Source organism: Carassius auratus, chromosome 8 (assembly GCF_003368295.1).
Source record: "Carassius auratus strain Wakin chromosome 8, ASM336829v1, whole genome shotgun sequence".
Taxonomy (NCBI): domain Eukaryota; kingdom Metazoa; phylum Chordata; class Actinopteri; order Cypriniformes; family Cyprinidae; genus Carassius; species Carassius auratus.
The window spans coordinates 24,278,224-24,296,858 of NC_039250.1; the positions used below are offsets into that span (position 1 = coordinate 24,278,224).

General features: G+C 38.6%; 1 long non-coding RNA gene across 2 annotated transcripts; it reads right to left on the reverse strand.

Annotated features, from left to right (window-relative positions):
* Window positions 1-15,857: 15,857 nt before the first annotated feature.
* Window positions 15,858-18,095, reverse strand: LOC113106787 (uncharacterized). Of its 2 annotated transcripts, XR_003292575.1 has the most exons (4): window positions 18,034-18,095; window positions 16,994-17,102; window positions 16,046-16,230; window positions 15,858-15,978 (listed from the first exon to the last, which is right to left on the reverse strand). It is a non-coding gene; the product is annotated as an uncharacterized LOC113106787 (long non-coding RNA). The 2 variants fall into 2 exon arrangements; XR_003292574.1 differs by lacking the exons at window positions 15,858-15,978; window positions 16,046-16,230 and adding an exon at window positions 16,651-16,848.
* Between the last annotated feature and the right edge of the window lie 540 nt (window positions 18,096-18,635).

Sequence of the window (18,635 nt, forward strand, 5' to 3'; positions counted from 1 at the left end):
AATCTGAAATGGCACATTGAATGCCACTCAAAGACCTCAACCAAGAAACCAGAAACATTGACCACTTTGCACCACACGATGCAATAGACCATAATATCCATGCCTACCTGCGAGACAAACAATGACAATATGACTACCCAAGGCAGACTGTATCTTATTTGGATAACTTCTAGCCTGGAGGTATGGAGACCCTTGCCCCATACCCAGAAAACTTTAAATCAGACTACCAGCAGGGGAAACAAACCTTAATTAAATAATTCTCAGACCCAGAGTCTGAATATGGACTGCCTGCCACCCTAGATGCCTAACAAGGTCAGCATGAAACTCATAAGTCTTACTGTAAATGACTCGATGAGCCTACATGCAGAGCTCCCAATGAACCTGAGATGGAGGAGGACACCAGCTTCAAGAGCCTCTTCCTCCGAAATCTATAACCTGGAGTGAGTCACCATTTAGCCGCCATGGCCTGCCCATGCACAATGCCTTTTCAACAACTTACAGAGAATTAGTAATTTACATGAATGAAATTTGCAAATGCTACACCATATTTGCATCGTTTTTGTATTTTTTGTAGACATTTTTCATAAACCATTTGAATAGCATTTCCGTGCATACGGGAACCAATGATTTTAACAGAGAAGTGCGAACTACAGATAAGGCATGCTTCACCTGGTTTTACCATGTAAACAAACCACCTCAGGTGTCTTAGCTAACAACCTAGCAGCCCTTTGGCTTAGCTTTAGGCTAAGCTACCTAACAACATCAATAGTTGGCGGTTAGCATCATTTACTTGAAGTACAGCTTGCGTGTGTGCAGCGTAGAGTGATTTAAAGCATTTCCTCTTAACCCTAATTTCTCACTTTCTCTGTCCTTACCTTTAGAATTCCTCTAGGGCAGTGGTTCCCAACCTTTTTCAACTCGCGGCCCACACAACCAAACACATATGTTTGCGCGGCCCACTGCAAAAAAATTAACTGACGCCGCTACTGTTGGGTTAATAACTTAGTACTCAGAAGCTAGATTGTTGTCTTTACTGAATGAACTGACAATGAACAGAAAATAAATCGGGCTGGCACCCCTTGGTATAACTGCTGTTGTTCTGTAGCATATGTAACAAAAATATCTACGATAAATTGGTGGTTTATTCTTAAACCAATTAGCGAGCTCGAATAGTGGAACCATGGTTACATTTTAATATTTATTTTTCTGTTATTTAATTACATGAAATGATTTTATTATGTTATGACTTAGACATTTTTACATACATTAACAATATTATTTATTTTAATAGAAATTGGCGGCCCACCTGCAATACCATCGCGACCCGTCTGGCCGTGGACCAGAGGTTGAAAACCACTTCTCTAGGGAAAACATTACAAATATTAATTTGGATTACAAAGATATTAATACTCTGGACATACTTGACAGGACATGAAACAATGATTGTAAGCAAGAGTGTTTTAAAACCAAGGTGACATGAAGAATATAGGAAAACTGTGATGATCTGGGACCCAGTGAAACGCAGGAGACGATATATCCATTCGCAGTATGGGTTTTATTGGGAAATCCTAAGAGAAATCAAACAATCAGGGGTCAAACCATAAATCCATCCGACAAAGAAACAACAGGAAAGGAACAGGAATGGGAACAGAAACTCAGAAGACAAGGAAACAGAAGGAAAGGACTCCATGAAGACAAACAGGAAAAGACTGGTTAATATAGGAAGGATAATGACTAACAAGTGAAGACACCTGAGTGCAATTCACAGCAGTGCAATTACTGTGATGAAGGGACAAGGCTTTGTGGGAATTGTAGTGCCTACCGTGAGGTGCCTATGGGGAAGTGAGACCACTAGTGGATACTTAGGGAAACAGAGACCAGACAGCTTGACTTTACCCCCTCCTTGACGGAGCAGCTACCAGATGCTCCACCCTAACCCAAGAAGAGACCAAGGAACACAGAGACCAGGAGGGAGGTGGAGCAGTGGAGGACCAGGGGGAGGGTCGGAGGGTGAGGTAAAATGGGGAAACAGAGACAAGAAGTGCAAAACAAAAAAACAAGGAGCCCAGGAGGGAGGTGGACCGGCGGAGGATCAGGGGAAGGGATGCAGGGCCAGGTCCATAGAGCGAAACAGAGACAAAGACAAGGAACCCAGGAGGGAGGTGGACCAGCAGAGGATCAGGGGGAAGGACGGAGGGCCAGGTCCATAGATGGAAACAGAGAGAAGAGGAGCAAAAACAAAACAACAACAAAACACAAGTCCAGGAAGGACATAACGTTCAGTCCCCAAGGCCGAACTGACAGGGCAGGAAGGAGCAAGGTGGAATTGGAGCCCTGTGGTCGAGACAGAAGCCCACCAGGGTGGCGCAGAAGACCACCACATCCGTGCGGTCGAGACAGAAGCCCACCAGGGCGGCGCAGAAGACCACCACTTCCATGCGGTCGAGACAGAAGCCCACCAGGGCGGCGCAGAAGACAACCACATCTGTGCGGTCAAGACAGAAGCCCACCTGGGCGGCACAGAAGGCCACTACATTCATGCGGTCGAGACAGAAGCCCACCCGGGTGGTGCAGAAGACCACCACAGTGGGATCGATGACACAGGAGAGCAAGTCTGGTAAGGCAAGTCTGAAACAGAACATGAACAAGTTAAGGGTGGCCTCCTTGACGTGACGAGGCTCTGGAAGTTCCGCAGAGGCGAGAAGAGACTCTGGTAGTTCAGCCGAGTCGAGGACAGGATCTAGTAGTTCAGCAGAGACGTGGAGAGGCTCTGGTAGTTTAGGAGAGGCGTGGGGAGGCTCTGATAGTTCCACAGAGATGTGGAGAGACTCTGGTAATTCCGTGGTGTTTAGACTGGATTCAAGAAGATCAATGCTGACTTGACTCTGCTCACGAAGATCAATGGTGACTTGCCTTTGCCCATGAAGCTCATTGGTGACTTGCCTTTGTCCATGAATATCACCGGTGACCTCTGCAGTGTCAACGGTGACTAGCCCTGACTCTGGAAGGTCAACGGGGACTAGCCCTGACTCTGGAAGGTCAACGGGGACTAGATCTGACTCTGGAAGGGAAATGGGGACTAGCCCTAACTCTGGAGGGTCACTGAGCAGCTGACTCAACTCTGGAGGGTCACAGAGCACCTGACTCGACTCTGGAGGGTCAACGGGAACCTGACTCGACTCTGGAGGGTCAACTGTGGCTGTCATCCTGTGCAGATGCGCTGGACAAGCAGCCATCTTGTGCCATTACGCTGGACCGGCGGCCATCTTGGGTCATGGCGCTGGGCCGGCAGCCATCTTGGGCAGTGGCACTGGGCTGGTGGCCATCTTGAGCAGTGGTGGTGGGCTTGCAGCCATCTTGTGATGTGGTACTGGGCTGGCGGCCATCTTGTGTCGTGGCACTGGGCTGGTGACCATCTTGTGCTGTGGTGCTGGGCTGGCGGCCATCTTGCATCTTGATGCTGGACTGGCGACCACCTTGTGCTGTGGTGCTGGGCTGGCGGCAATCTTGCATCGTGGCACTGGGCTGGCGACCATCTTGTGCTGTGGCACTGGGCTGGCGACCAGACCACCTTGTGCTGTGGCGCTGGGCTGGCGGCCATCTTGTGCAGTGGTGCTGGGCTGGTGATCCTCTTGTCTGTAGACCCCAGTCTAGAATCGGCCATCCCACCGGGAGAGACAGGTGTGGCTGGGGTATTCCATGGAGACCGATGTTGTAAATAAAAAACAAACTCCCAGAAATTATAGGCGTCCAACTGCTCCATTTAAATTTGAGAAAACGGGTCATCTAGCCCGGTATTGAAAATGTCCTTTAGGGCCGCATCATTATATCCCATCCCCTCAACTAGGGACCAGAACATTTGTGCCATGGCACCTACCTCATTTCCCTCTTGGCGGAGGGTGGTTAATTTTAAATATTTAGCCCTCCGCTCCACCATACTATCTGGGGAATGGGAATGAAATCCCACACTGCTGGATCTCGACATGGATGGAGTCCATGATCGGGGACCCAGTGAAACGCAGGAGATGATAGATCCAATCACAGTATGGGTTTCATTGGGTAAGCCAAAGAGAAATCAAACAAGCATGGGTCAAACCATTAATCCATCTGACAAAGAAACCAACAGGAAAGGAACAGGAATGGGAACAGGAATTCGGAGGAAGACGAGGAAACTGGGTAACGGAGGGAAAGGACTCCATGAAGACAAACAGGAAAAGACTGGTTAATATAGGGAGGATAATGACTAACAAGTGAAGACACCTGAGTGCAATTAACAGGAGTGCAATTACTGTGATGAAGGGACAAGGCTTTGTGGCAATTGTAGTGTGACATTGCGTGACAAAAACAAACATTGAACATACAGTATGTATAAAGTTATTATTGGATGCTCTAGTTTTTTTTTGTTTGTTTTTTTCAAGAGGCCACCTAGTTGTTTTAGTTTTTTATTTTACAGAACCATGATCGAGAATATTATGCCTTTCACTGCTAATTTGATCCCTGTTTAAGCTCCTTAAGCACAGGGATTTCTTTCTCATTAAGATTTCAAAGTTTGTGCCTTCTAGTTTTATCTACTGATCAATATTTTTTGAAGAGTCATTGCTGCTATAACCCTGATATTGAATGGTCATGGTCCGGTGGGCATCTCAAGGTCTGAAAATGCTGACCTCTCAACCAATTTGTTAAAAGACTTGAAACAACAACAGTGAGTCATTTAGTCAAGCGATTCATTCAACAATACTGATTTATTCAAAAATAGACGTCTGCATAAGTGAATTGAATCATTCACTTAACAACAACAATTCACTCAGGAACTCTGCTCTTATGCATGCTGCTTTGACTTCATGTGGACTGGTTTTGTTGGAGGAGAAAATACACAAATTAACTAGGAACATTGTGTCTAAAATGTATTTTAATGATTATCTTCTTGTTTATAGAATTTTTATTTTAATACCAAAGGAATACTGTAGCACATTGGAAATGGAACTGTTGGTCTGAATAGTTTTGCAGTATATTAGCATTCATCAAGAAAGCCTGACAAAAAATACAGTTAAACTTAAGAATCTCAACAGTTAAGATTTTTCAGTCTTCAAGAGAGTGAACAACTGCTTACTTACATCAGAGATTCAGATTTCCGCCTAGCAACATTTACCTACTTACTTAACCACACATATGGCAACAATTCACTGCTGCAAACAACCCAGCTGATGACAAAGACACCATTTACCTCTTTGTGTGAGATACATGGGCCATGGCATCCAGTCACGAACACTCCAGACTATGCTGTGATTCACTGATTTCTAGTTGAACAAATTGGTTTTTTGCTGTAGAGATGACATCAAGTTATAAAAGCTAGAGAGAGTGAATGACAAGAATGGCAAAGAAGTGATGGAGCATTTTGGTTAAGTCAGTGAGCTCTTGAGCAGTGTTCATGGATGTCGTAACTCTTCACTATTTGACGGTTGAAGGGAAGCACCTATAGTACCTTCCATCCGCTCACTGAAAAATTAAAAGGTCATTAGGATAATGTAATCAAATTAAAAGATTAGTTCTTGCAAGAAAGAACACTCTGTCCTCATTTTAAAATTAATTAATGTTATTCCATAGAATTTGTTTTATGTCACTAAAAAATAAAACATACAAAACAGACAGGTGACCAAGTATGGAAAGATACAGATTTATAATGATCATATTTTGTTCGGTCTCAAATATTCAGCTTCAAATAAGGGTCCTAGGGAATTACAATAAAAGTCGTGAAAAAAAAAAATCAATCCCCAATTATTCATATCTCAAAAACACAAACTTTGACTCTGACCAGACAGTCATAGGAGTCTACAGTGGTGTGAAAAAGTTTTTCCTGTTTTTTAAAGGGGTCATATAATATTGCTAAAAATAACATTATTTGTTCATTATTTGTATTTGGTGTAATAAAATGTGTTTATGCAGTTTAAGGTTAAAAATACATTATTTTCCACATTCTGCACATTATTGTTTGTCTTCTATTCCCCACCCTCTGAAATTCATAGGTTTTTACAAAGCTCTTCGGTCTAAAAAGTGAGGTGTGCTCTGATTGGCCAGCTATCCAGTGCGTTGTGTTAGGTTGAATGCCTCAAGCGTTTGATGAAAATGTTATGACCCTTGCCATACTTTGATGTGTGTCCCGGTCAGAACACCAGAGCAACAATACAAAAATAAGTTTGGCCTTATTGTTACAGAGTTCAATCCAAAGGTTGTGAGTTTGAGTCTCAGGCTGAGGAACTGTAGGTGGGGGAGTGAATGTACAGCACTCTCTCCCAGAGACCGAGGTGCCCTTGAGTAAGGTCCTGAACCCCCAACTGCTCCCCGGGTGCAGCAGCATAAATGGCTGCCCACTGCTCTGGGTGTGTGTGTTCACTGTTGTGTGTGTGCACTTTGGATGGGTTAAATGTAGAGCACGAATTCTAGGTATTGGTCACCATACTTGGCTGCATGTCACTTTCACAATAAAACCCATTAACAATTAGCCATTTGTTAAATCCAACAGGGACAAAATGACTTATACTGTCTTATGCGTAGATTTGCATCGCATTGCGCTGTAGAAGCATAAAACCGTGCCTGCATTTGTGATCAGAGAAACAACAAACAACAAACTCTAACGGTTGTACTTCAGTGCACTTTGAATGGAACATATATGTTAGCTGCAAACTGGAATCATGGAGAAATATTCTGTGATGACCACTTCACAGGGCACTTAAGTTTGAATAGAACAAAAGTCTGAAGCCATAAAAGAAACATACAGACTGTGAGTCAGAACAGCCGGCATTGTAGTCTTCTCTCCCAGGATCAGGAAAGTCCTCTATAAAATGCGCTGCATACATCTGAATATTTGTGATGAACTGTTTTGGAACAGTGTTGTAAATACAACTTAATCACTGTGTCTTCTTTTGCAAGGCCAAACTAAGTTTTGGCTTTCAAAATGAAACAGCGTCTCCATCACATGACACCATTGGCAACAGTGAGAATCAACATTATGCCTTCTTTCTTTGTCTGAACATTTGGGTGGCGTTATGCCAATCTTCCCACACAGTGATGTAGATGTGGGGGCGTGTTTAAATGAGCCGTTTAAGAAGGCCGTAGAAAAGTCTTAACTTTTATAAAGAATATCTCTTTGGGTTTGAGACTTTAGTCTTTGCAACTTTAATGGTCTTATCTATGCACAAACAGCTTGTAACACTCAAAAGAGAAAGGAAAACTTGAAATTGCGTCATACTGTATGACCCCTTTAATTTTGTTTTTGCGTATGTCACACTTGAATGATTCAGATCATCAAACAATTTTTAATATTACACAAAAATAACCTGAGTAAACACAAAATGCAGTTTTGAAATCATGATTAAGGGAAAAAATGCTGTCCAAACCTTCCTGGCGCTATGTGAAAAAGTAATTGCCCCCAAAATATAATAACTTGTTGTGCCACCCTTCACAGCAACAACTGCAATCAAGTGTTTGCGATAACTGGCAATGAGTCTTTCACATCACTGTGGAGGAATTTTGGCCCACTCTTCTTTGCAGAATTGCTTTAATTCAGCCACATTGGAGGGTTTTTAAACATGAGAGAACTGTTTAAGGTCATGCCACAGCATCTCAATCGGATTTAAGTCCAGTCTTTGACTTGGCCACTCCAAATCCTTCATTTAGTTTTTCTTGAGCCATTCAGAGGTGGAATCGCTGATGTGTTTGTGATCATTATCCTGCTTCATAACCCAAGTGTGCTTGAGCTTGAGGTCACAATCTGATGGCCGAACATTCTCCTTCAGGATTTTCTGACAGAGTACAGAATTCATGTTTCCATCAATTATGTCAAGTCGTCCAGGTCCTGAAGGTGCAAAGGAACCCCAGACCCTCACACTACCACCAGCATGTTTGACTGCTGGCATGATGTTCTTCTTATGAAATGCTGTGTCAGTTTTACGCCGGATATAACAGGACACACACCTTCCAAAAATTTAAACTTTTGCCGCATCAGTCCACAGAATATTTGCCCAAAAGACTTGGGGATAATCAAGATATTTTTTGGCAAATGTGATACAAGCCTTTTTGTTCTTTTTGGTCAGCGATGGGTTTTCCTTTGGAACTTTTGTTGAATCATGAACCCTGACCTTAATTGAGGCAAGTGAGGCCTGCAGTTCCATAGATGTTGTTCTGGGTTCATTAATGACCTCCTGGATGAGTCGTCGCTGCGCTCTTTGAGTAATTTTGGTTGGCTGGCCACTCCTGGTAAGGTTCACAATTGTTCGTTTTCATCAATTGTGGATAATTGCTCTGACCGTGGTTCGCTGGAGTGCCAAAGCCTTAGAAATGTCTTCTTAACACTTTCCATACTGAGAAACCAACTATTTTGTTTCTAATCTGTTTCTGAATGTCTTTAGATCGCGGCATGATGTGTAGCTCTTTAAGCATGCTTCACTTTGTCAGAGAGGTTATATTTAAGTGATTTTTTTTATTCAACAGGTCTGGCAGTAACCAGGGCTGGGTGTGCCCAGTGAAATTTAACTCTCTTTAACTTTCTAAAATAATCTGATTAATCACAGTTCTTTCATGATTTAACAGAAGAGGGCAATACATTTTTCACGAAGGGCCAGGTAGGTTTTGGCAGCTTTTTTCCTCTTAATAAATGAAATCATAATTTGAAAACTGTATTTTCTATTTACTTGCATTATCTTTGTGTAATATTGAATCATTTAAGTGACAAATATGCAAAATAATAATAATAATAATAAATAAATAAAATATTAATAATAAAAAAACAGGAAGGGGGCAAAAACCTTTTCACAGAACTCTACGTAAAAACTAAACTGCAGAAAATGTTCTTATAAAATAAAAGTTCAGCTCAAAAATAATATTCATTAATTTTAACTTATACTAATGTTCTATCATAATTTACTCACTCTTCACAGATGATTATTTTACATTTAAAAGGTGACACTTTTGACTATCATGTTTAAAAGCACAATATTTGAAAGGAGAAAAAGTTTTCCACACATGCAGTTCTGTATGATTTCAGAGGATTTTCGATATAGCAAACTAATTATGTAAACCACTTTTATGCTGCTTTTTTTTGCAGAGCTAACATTACTCATCATCATTTGCTTTCATTATATGGAAATACACAGCAAGGGCATTCTTTTAAAAATAATTCTTTTGCGTTTCACAAAAGGAAAAGTCATACAACTTGAAATGACAGGAGGATGAGTAAATGATGAAAGAAGTTTTGATGATGACATTTTCAGTTTTTTTGTGAACTATCCCTTCAAAGTGCAGAGAAGGACAAAGAGAGAATCAGACAAAAAGACGATTGAGCTGATAAATTGGAAACAGAGTGTAAGATGTGTATGTGAGAGTCTGCAATAAAATGGCTTTATTTCCTGTTCAGCAAACTTTAGTGCATAAGTACTTTCTAACAGCTTGAGTAATGGCATAGTCTCTGTGCCGCCATCCAACAAGCTTCAACTAGCCTGCCGTTTCAATAACCATGAGATCTAATTTTAAGTAAGATGCAAACTCGTTTGTAGTTTGTATTACAGCTATAATAAAGGGGTGACTGGGGCTAGTTGTCACACAGGGACATGTCACAAGAGCTGTTTTCAGTAGCAAAACTTTTAAATCCAAACTTCCAATGTCAGTTTTGTATGCTGGTATCAAAAATCTGATTAAAAACCTTACATTTGGATTATTATTTTTTTATTTATTTTTTTCAAAATTAAAACTCTCAATACAAGTGTAACATGTATTAATTACAACAAGACTTTTATGATTGATTGAAAATAAAACTAAACACGCAGTATGCAATAGTACATTTATTAAATTGTGATTTTATTAAATATATGTGTTGCATGTTTCAGAGTGAAGCACAGCACATTCACCCGTGTTTGTATCATTTCCTCACTCCAAATCATGTAGCCCCTAATTACAATTGTCAAGACACCTTTTATATCATTTTAATTTTACCTTTATTATTTGTTGTTTTATTAAATGTTTTATGCTTCCTGTTTGGTTTAAAGCTTAGACTATTTATGTCAAACTTGGAGTATTTATGCCAGTATTGTTGGAAATGTCCCTGTATAGTACTTGACTTTCATAAGTTATGCACCCTGAATAATATGCATTAAAGTAAAAATTGTGACAACTAGCCCCAGTCCCTGTTCACTTATGGATAGCCCAACACCCTCCTCCCCTCTTTACCCCAGCTATAAATGAGACTGTCCTCCTCTTAAAAACGACCACATAGGTCGTTTGTGCAAGCAGCATATTACGACCTATTATTACGTTTTAAAATCAAGCGCCCTCTAGCGGCCGTATTACGACAGTCTCGTTGGTCGGGTGTGTCGTCATCAAATGACCTTTGACTGTCGTTACCATCGTTACCACCCAAAAAAAGGAGGCGTGACCCAACATCTTACCATGCGTTGTTGTCCAGGTTTGTAAACAATTTTATTTTATGGTTTATTTTTTAAGGTACTGTTCTGATTGTCTGCAATTAATGTCAAAGTAAGTGCAGTTTGACGTTTTCTTTACAAATATGTTGTGAATGCCAGTGAACGAATGTGTGGCAATCGCAACGAATCTGAAATGACCAGTGACCACAACACTTACCATATTTTTTTTTTTACCATGATAACTGTAAAACTGTAAAAATCATTAACCACAATGCCATGCCTTTAATACCTTTTTGTAATGTAATTGTGATTCAGTGTTTTTTTTTTTTTTTCAGTTTTGCAGTTTCTTCATATCACATACATCTCCAGCTCCTACAACAACATTCAGTGTCCAGCAGCTCTTTATGATGCTCTCTCTCTCTCTCTCTCTCTCTCTTTCTCTCTCACTCTCTCTCTCTCTCTCTCTCTCTCTCTCATTTTCGTTTCCTATTTTTCTGAACTGTAATTCATAAATAAGTCACACATATTTTTCTTTCTTTCTCTTGTTCATCATGGCATATTTTCACAGCTCAGAATCAGATTTTGATCAGTTCTTGTATTAACAGGGAACTTGTACTCGAAGCTCAACTTGAAGAAGTTTCCAGTGAAGATGAAGTCCTTCAAAGGTTCGACACAGGTAATGTTGAAGATATGTAGTTATAACTGATTTACTTTAATTAATTTATCCTTACTTTATGTTAATAACCTTCCTTATAGTCCTTCCTTTCAAATATTTTGTTCACAGATCATTTCTAACACACTGTCTAAACATGTATGTATTAAAACAACAACAACAACTTGTTACTTTTTCTTTATTCCAGCTGAAAAGGAAGACCATGGGCCTGTCAAACCTTGTTTGTGGAGAGGGATGAATTTGACCATCTTGTGTGTTTACGGAGAAGACCAAAAGCTGCTAAGGCAGATATTTCCAGAGGTACGTCTGTGTTGATCTGAGCACCTCGACAGAACTTTACTGCAGTTACATTTTGCACCGAATTTTATGTTTTTTACTTTTTTAAATACCTCACGACCCCATCAGTACAAACCCTGTGCTATGTCAAAGTATTAATAATTCAAACAATTTCAGCAAATTCATATGATATTGTACAAGCGTACTCTCCAGCTTTTCCTCCTGCTGTCATTGACCATCGCCTCAGCTCTCATGCAGACTGTGTCAGGAAATGCTGTGTAACTTGTCATGTGACACAAAAGGGGCCGGTTGCGTAAACATAGCTATTATGTTAAGACTGTGACCAACTAGCAGTTAACCAAGAGATAATCATATTTCTTAGTAAAATTGGACCAATCTATGTTTTTGTAACTGACTTTAAACAATTATGACAAGTCTAGAGTAAATCAAATTATATGGCTAACTTTTTTAAAGATTAGTTTAAGCAGTTTATGCAACCGGCCCCAGGTCTTTAATTTATTTGACCAAATTAGATCATTTAAAGGTGTTTACAACAAGAACAATAACTATAATGACTATTTTAGCATCGCTACCAACAAATTATAAAGTTCTGTTTATTATTATACACGCTGCAGTTATGTTGTCTTTAACCACTAGCCCGTTGCTAGGGGGAAGTCGTGGCTTAGTGCTTAGAAAGTTTGACTCTTAACCATAAAGTTGTGGGTTTGAGTCTCGGCCCGGCAATACGACTTTTTTTGCGCTGCCCCCAACTGCTCACCGGGCACCGTAACATAAATGATCCCCACTGCTCCGTGTGTGTGTGTTCACTGCTGTGTGTGTGCACTTTGGATGGGTTAAATGCAGAACAAGAATTCTAAGTATGGGTCACCATACTTGGCTGTATGTCACGTCACTTTCATTTGTTGTCAATGTTTTAATTATTCATCATGTTATAAATTCAATTTTTTCCTGTCTTGCAGGATTTCTGACAGATTACTGAGTCCTTCTCCATCAGCTCTCCACAATAGCAGCCCTTCCAAAAGCATCCACATCACTCTCTCTTGTGTGGCACATCTGCTCTCAGTCGTTAGCATGTCTACTTGTATTATTTCTCCTCTAGTCAACACTCCCATCTCTACTGTGAACACTCCTGTCACTATCACCATCCCACCTACTGTATTCTATATGCCATATATATATATATATATATATATATATATATATATATATATATATATATATGTGTGTGTGTGTGTGTGTGTGTGACCTTTAAGGTCATTTAATGATAGAAATGCATTTTCCAGCTGAAAATGATTTATAAAATATAATTATTAATAACCGTTTTAGTTTGTCTTGCATATGTTCACAACAGAAGCGATCAGTGATTACAGGAGATTAAGAGGTAATCATGTGAAATATTAGTCTTAACAATATTTTTCTAATTAGTTAATCACTTTTAAATGAAAGAAAAGAATATGATTTCAGCTGGTGCCTTGCAACTCCTGGTTTGTAAAAATATTATTTGGCATTTTATAAACTTCTCTGCAAACAAATTGACAATTTTTATTTATTTATTCATTTTTTTTATTTTATATATATATTTTTATATTAGCCAATTTAGTTTTAAAGGGATTTTCTATTACATAATTCTGTCTGTACCTATTAGTTACTTTATCAATCAGTAATTTTTAAAAGTTGTTATATTTCACAATAATATATTATTTTTTTGTTTTTATTTCTTCATAGTGACAAACTAGAGAGAAAGAATGGTGTTATTTGCATTGTTTGTCTGAAAAGTTTGACATATCAATAAACACTGATATGGAAATTACTAAAAAAAAATTATCCCTGTGTTTTTTAAATTGTATTTATTTATTTATTTTTATTATTATTTTCCTTTTTTTCTGTAGTTTAACTGGTAGAGCTAAAAATTGCAAGATTGTAAATACATCTCCAAAAAACACACAAGTGATTAAATGTATACATTTAATACACTATAAATATATAAATATAATATTATTTTTTCATACAGTATATGCAAAAATGTTGAGCTTAAATATTGTACATTAATATTAGGGTAAAGAATGTGTATAATCGCAAATATGAGGCCCTTGTTTGAAAATAAATAACTGTAATCAACAAATCTATTGCTGAATCAGGTTTACCCCACAATGCAAATCCGTCATTTTAGTTTTATATTTAGTGGGTGAAAATAAATTCACCACAAGAACCCGGAAAAGCCTGTCATGAATGGCCGTATATGGACAAGTAAGGGTGTCGCTTCTGCTCAACTGGATTTTCATTGGCTTTGAAATCCACTTGGCACTCGAGGACTCGCTGTGACTGGACTTTCTTTTAGCCCAAATTAAAAACGTTTAATGTTGCAAAGTAAATTTTGCTGTAATTATTACGTCAATAGTACCTTCAGTTAACAATGGTGCATTGCTATATTTTGTGAAATTACCTCTTTACCGAGATCCTAACCTTAAACCTGAACATAACTTAATTGAACTACAAAAAACAGCGCCATGACTTTCACTTTCCATCGATAGAATGGCTAAGGCTTATGGGCAATGTAGTTTAAAATGTTTAATAATGAAATTGTGAAAAATACTTCTTTTTTTAAACAAAGGGATATCTAAGCATGTTTATTGTGCAAAGTTATATGACATATGTGAGAGGCAGGCTGACATTTTTTATTTTACTAAGAGTACTTTTATAAACACATGTATAGCACTTTTCTATGAATGTTTGAAAGCTGTGCCAAACATTATTTAGTAAACATAGCATAATGAGTTGTCCTACCAATTTTCTTTTTGAAACTATAATCAGATTTTGATTTACAGCCATTTAGAATGTTAATTGTTTTGCTCTTCAAGGGGACTCTACTGGGCCCCTGGGGATGGAAGGGCAGGAAAAAAATGCACAGCTCTATTCTCATCATTGGCAACAAACTGTTGAGACACATTTTGTAGGTTGTCTTTTCAAAAGCATACCATTATGTAAGTTGGAAGTCATAGTTATCTTAGAATTAAGACACCAGAAAATCAACATAAGTGCCCATTTGGAAAGAGCTCAATTTATTTCATAAGATCAAGAGCAATAATACAGTGCTAATAGTAAACAAAGACAACAAATACATATTCTGACATTTCATCAGACAAGGCCAATGTGTCATTCAGTAAGACAATGTGTGACAGTGTGCAGTTTATGGTTCCATACAATTCATGCAATTTAAAGAATCATAATATAAAATACCTAATTCATAAATCTCTGTAAAGAATGTCTCATCTTTGTCCTGCTCAGGAGCTAGACATCAGTAATGTGCACGAACATCTTCATTATAATACAGAACAGGATTCATGTTGATCTTTCCTTGATTCATCACCTTCAGTTGTGCATGAAGTCCATGCAGTCTCTTCTAATGCAGCTCTTCATCTAACTGAATTTCATTAATATTACTAAATGTTCATGTCTTCATCAAAACAACCATGGTGATTATATGTGTTGTTTACAAAATTAAATGGTGTATCTACCAAAAAACCATCTCTAGTACAGAATATTCACCATACTTGATTATCCAACACCATACGCAATATTTTACTAGGATGCAGCATAAAGACAGATAAAGAAGCATATTAAGACAAATTATATTCAAGTGAAATAAAAATGGGTTACATTAAAACCATTTTATTTTAATCAGATGAAGAAACCCAGATGAAGGCATGGTGAAATGTCTTGAGCACCAAAGAATCACATCCAGTTTCCTTCTCATCATCAGAGCTCTCCTGGTTTTCTTCAAATCCATGTCTCTATCATGATCTTCTTCAATGTCATAAACAATTTGCAATTGTTATCCAGCACAACAATACAACTGATGAACAAGTCATGTGACCAATTCAAATCAAATCATTTTATTATCACAATACCATGAATGCAAGTATACAGGTGGTAAAATGCTTTTCTGCAAACTGCAGCATGACAAGTACTGAATATATTTGCAACACATATACAGTATCAAAAATATAAACCGTATACATAAGAGCTCAATACAGGTAGAAAATATAGTGCAATACTATACTATACAGAGAGAACAAAATGAAAACAATTAACAACAATCACTGTATACTGTAGATATACCTCTGCCCACTGCTCCGGGTGTGTGTTCACAGTGTGTGTGTGTTCACTGCTCTGTGTGTGTGCACTTCGGATGGGTTAAATGCAGAGCACAAATTCTGAGTATGGGTCACCATACTTGACTGTATGTCACGTCACTTTCACTTTCAGTACAGTATGAATTAGTGCAAACAGAATATCAGGTTGCAGAATAATAGTGAGTCAGAGTCCAGTCAGTGTAGCTGATAGAGTGCAGTGCACACAGTATGAGGCTGCTGGTGTGTGTATGTGTGTGTGTGTGTGTGTGTGTGTGTGTGTGTGTGGTGTTACTGGTACGAGTTCAGTTCAGTCTGATTGCCTGTTGAAGGAACTTGTTTTGCAGTCTGCTGGTGCTGGTTCTGTGATAATGTCTGTCTGATGGTGATGTTGAGAGCAATCCATGGCTCGTGTGGCTGGAGTCTCTGACGGTCCTCAACAAAAGAAAAACCTTGCGTAGATGTCCTGGAGAGACAAAATCATTGTGTCAATTATATATTATTATTATTTAGAATTGTTGTAATGGACATACCATTGATTCCTGTTGAAGGTTGTTGGAGGTATGGGCTCTCAGTTGTGAAGTTTCTTTTATGGCCGTAACATCTGTGCAGTCACACAGCTGTTTGGGAATTCAGTGTTCACAGTTTCAGGCTGCAGCGCTGCATTTGGTGACCATTGACTCCTCCATCTCTGGCCTCAGACCCGCTTCTCTTTAGTCTGGAGTGAAGACAAATGTTCTCAGTACCAGCTTTCCTTCTACTGCAGTCTTTCTGTACAAGTAGAAAATAATAAAAACAGTCATAACAAATCAGTTATGTATTGAAAACTCATAGTACATATGAAGACTTCAGATGCAAAGGCATCTAAGTTCCACCTGAAGTTTTCTTCTAAAATTCTTCTTAGAAGAACATTTCATACAGAACTTAAAGGCTTTTGCATCTGAAGTCTTCATATACAACACATCTCGTTCTTCATTTCTCCATCAACTGACTTCATCCTCCTTCAAAAACTGTAAGTCCATAAGAAAAATAGTTTTGGTGAATACAGGTGCAGGTGTCAGTACTCACCATATTCAGTCATTTTCTGCCCAAATTCCAGAAATGATGCCCTGATGATTTGTTCATTCTAGGACTTATAAAAAGATGTATATGTGAAAAATGATAATTGCTGACTTGAATAGAGATCAACATCATATGCTGTACTAATGCATTGCTTGAATACAGACACATCAATGGGGATGAGCACCTTTTCACTCTTTTCTGTTTGGGCACAATAGAGCCATGTTCATTCCTCATCCCCAACAGGACTGATGTTCTTTGTGTTTTTGCTCTTCAGCTGTAAAACAAAAATATGTCTATTAACCCCATGTTTAATTACTATTGCTTATTACATATGAATTAAGACAGATATAATTAAGTAAATTCACCAAAAGATTCAGGTTAGAGGATTAAATGAATATTGATTACAATTTTCTACAAACCTTTCTTGGAGAGGGCTGATCATGACAGGAACTTGCTGAGCCACACTAGTAGACATTCAGTTGACAAACCTGAAAGAGGCCATCATGCAACCATCCGCTCTGTTTGTACCTTACAACAGAGCAAGAGAGAATGTGTGAGTGAGTGGAGAGAGTAAAGGACTAAGATGAAGACAAACAAGCAAAGAAAGGCAAAATCTTGCGTTTGAGTTTAACAAAATGAGAGGGAAGAAAGCTGTATCTTCAAGCTATATTATTCTCAATTATTTTCTACACTATAACATGCAGCAGGATTGTTGTAAGCAGTTTAAAGACCTCTTCATACCAAGGATGAGTCCATACTTAATGACACAGAGGAACAACATCAGTGGAATATATTTTCCAGCTGATGAACATTAAACAGCCAATCAAAATGCACATTTCAAAAGCTTGATCATTTAAAGTGGCAGACATCAACGTCGCTGCAGTGTGTATATTAATAAACATAACTTTATCATTGGTTGATGTTGGTGTGGATGCTAAAATAGTTATTGTAGTTACTATTCTTGGTGTGAACAGCCTTAAATGATCTAATTTGGCCAAATTAACTGAAGATCTGATGTGTCACATGACAAGTTACACAGCATTTCCTGACTTGCTTTTAAACAGACGTGTTCAATTAAAATCAACATGGAAATAAAGGCAGACTGTGAGGTGCGGACAGATATCATGTACTGTTAGAACGGGTTAAGACGGTGCTAATAAAGAATACAGTGGACTCAATATAAACTTTAGGATATAACGCTCTGACTACTTAAAATGGACACAGTCTGCATGAGAGCTGAGGCGATGGTCAATGACAGCAGGAGGAAAAGCTGGAGAGTACGCTTGTACAATATCATATGAATTTGCTGAAATTGTTTGAATTATTAATACTTTGACATAGCACAGGGTTTGTACTGATGGGGTCGTGAGGTATTTAAAAAAGTAAAAAACATAAAATTCGGTGCAAAATGTAACTGCAGTAAAGTTCTGTCGAGGTGCTCAGATCAACACAGACGTACCTCTGGAAATATCTGCCTTAGCAGCTTTTGGTCTTCTCCGTAAACACACAAGATGGTCAAATTCATCCCTCTCCACAAACAAGGTTTGACAGGCCCATGGTCTTCCTTTTCAGCTGGAATAAAGAAAAAGTAACAAGTTGTTGTTGTTGTTTTAATACATACATGTTTAGACAGTGTGTTAGAAATGATCTGTGAACAAAATATTTGAAAGGAAGGACTATAAGGAAGGTTATTAACATAAAGTAAGGATAAATTAATTAAAGTAAATCAGTTATAACTACATATCTTCAACATTACCTGTGTCGAACCTTTGAAGGACTTCATCTTCACTGGAAACTTCTTCAAGTTGAGCTTCGAGTACAAGTTCCCTGTTAATACAAGAACTGATCAAAATCTGATTCTGAGCTGTGAAAATATGCCATGATGAACAAGAGAAAGAAAGAAAAATATGTGTGACTTATTTATGAATTACAGTTCAGAAAAATAGGAAAGGAAAATGAGAGAGAGAGAGAGAGAGAGAGAGAGAGTGAGAGAGAAAGAGAGAGAGAGAGAGAGAGAGAGAGAGCATCATAAAGAGCTGCTGGACACTGAATGTTGTTGTA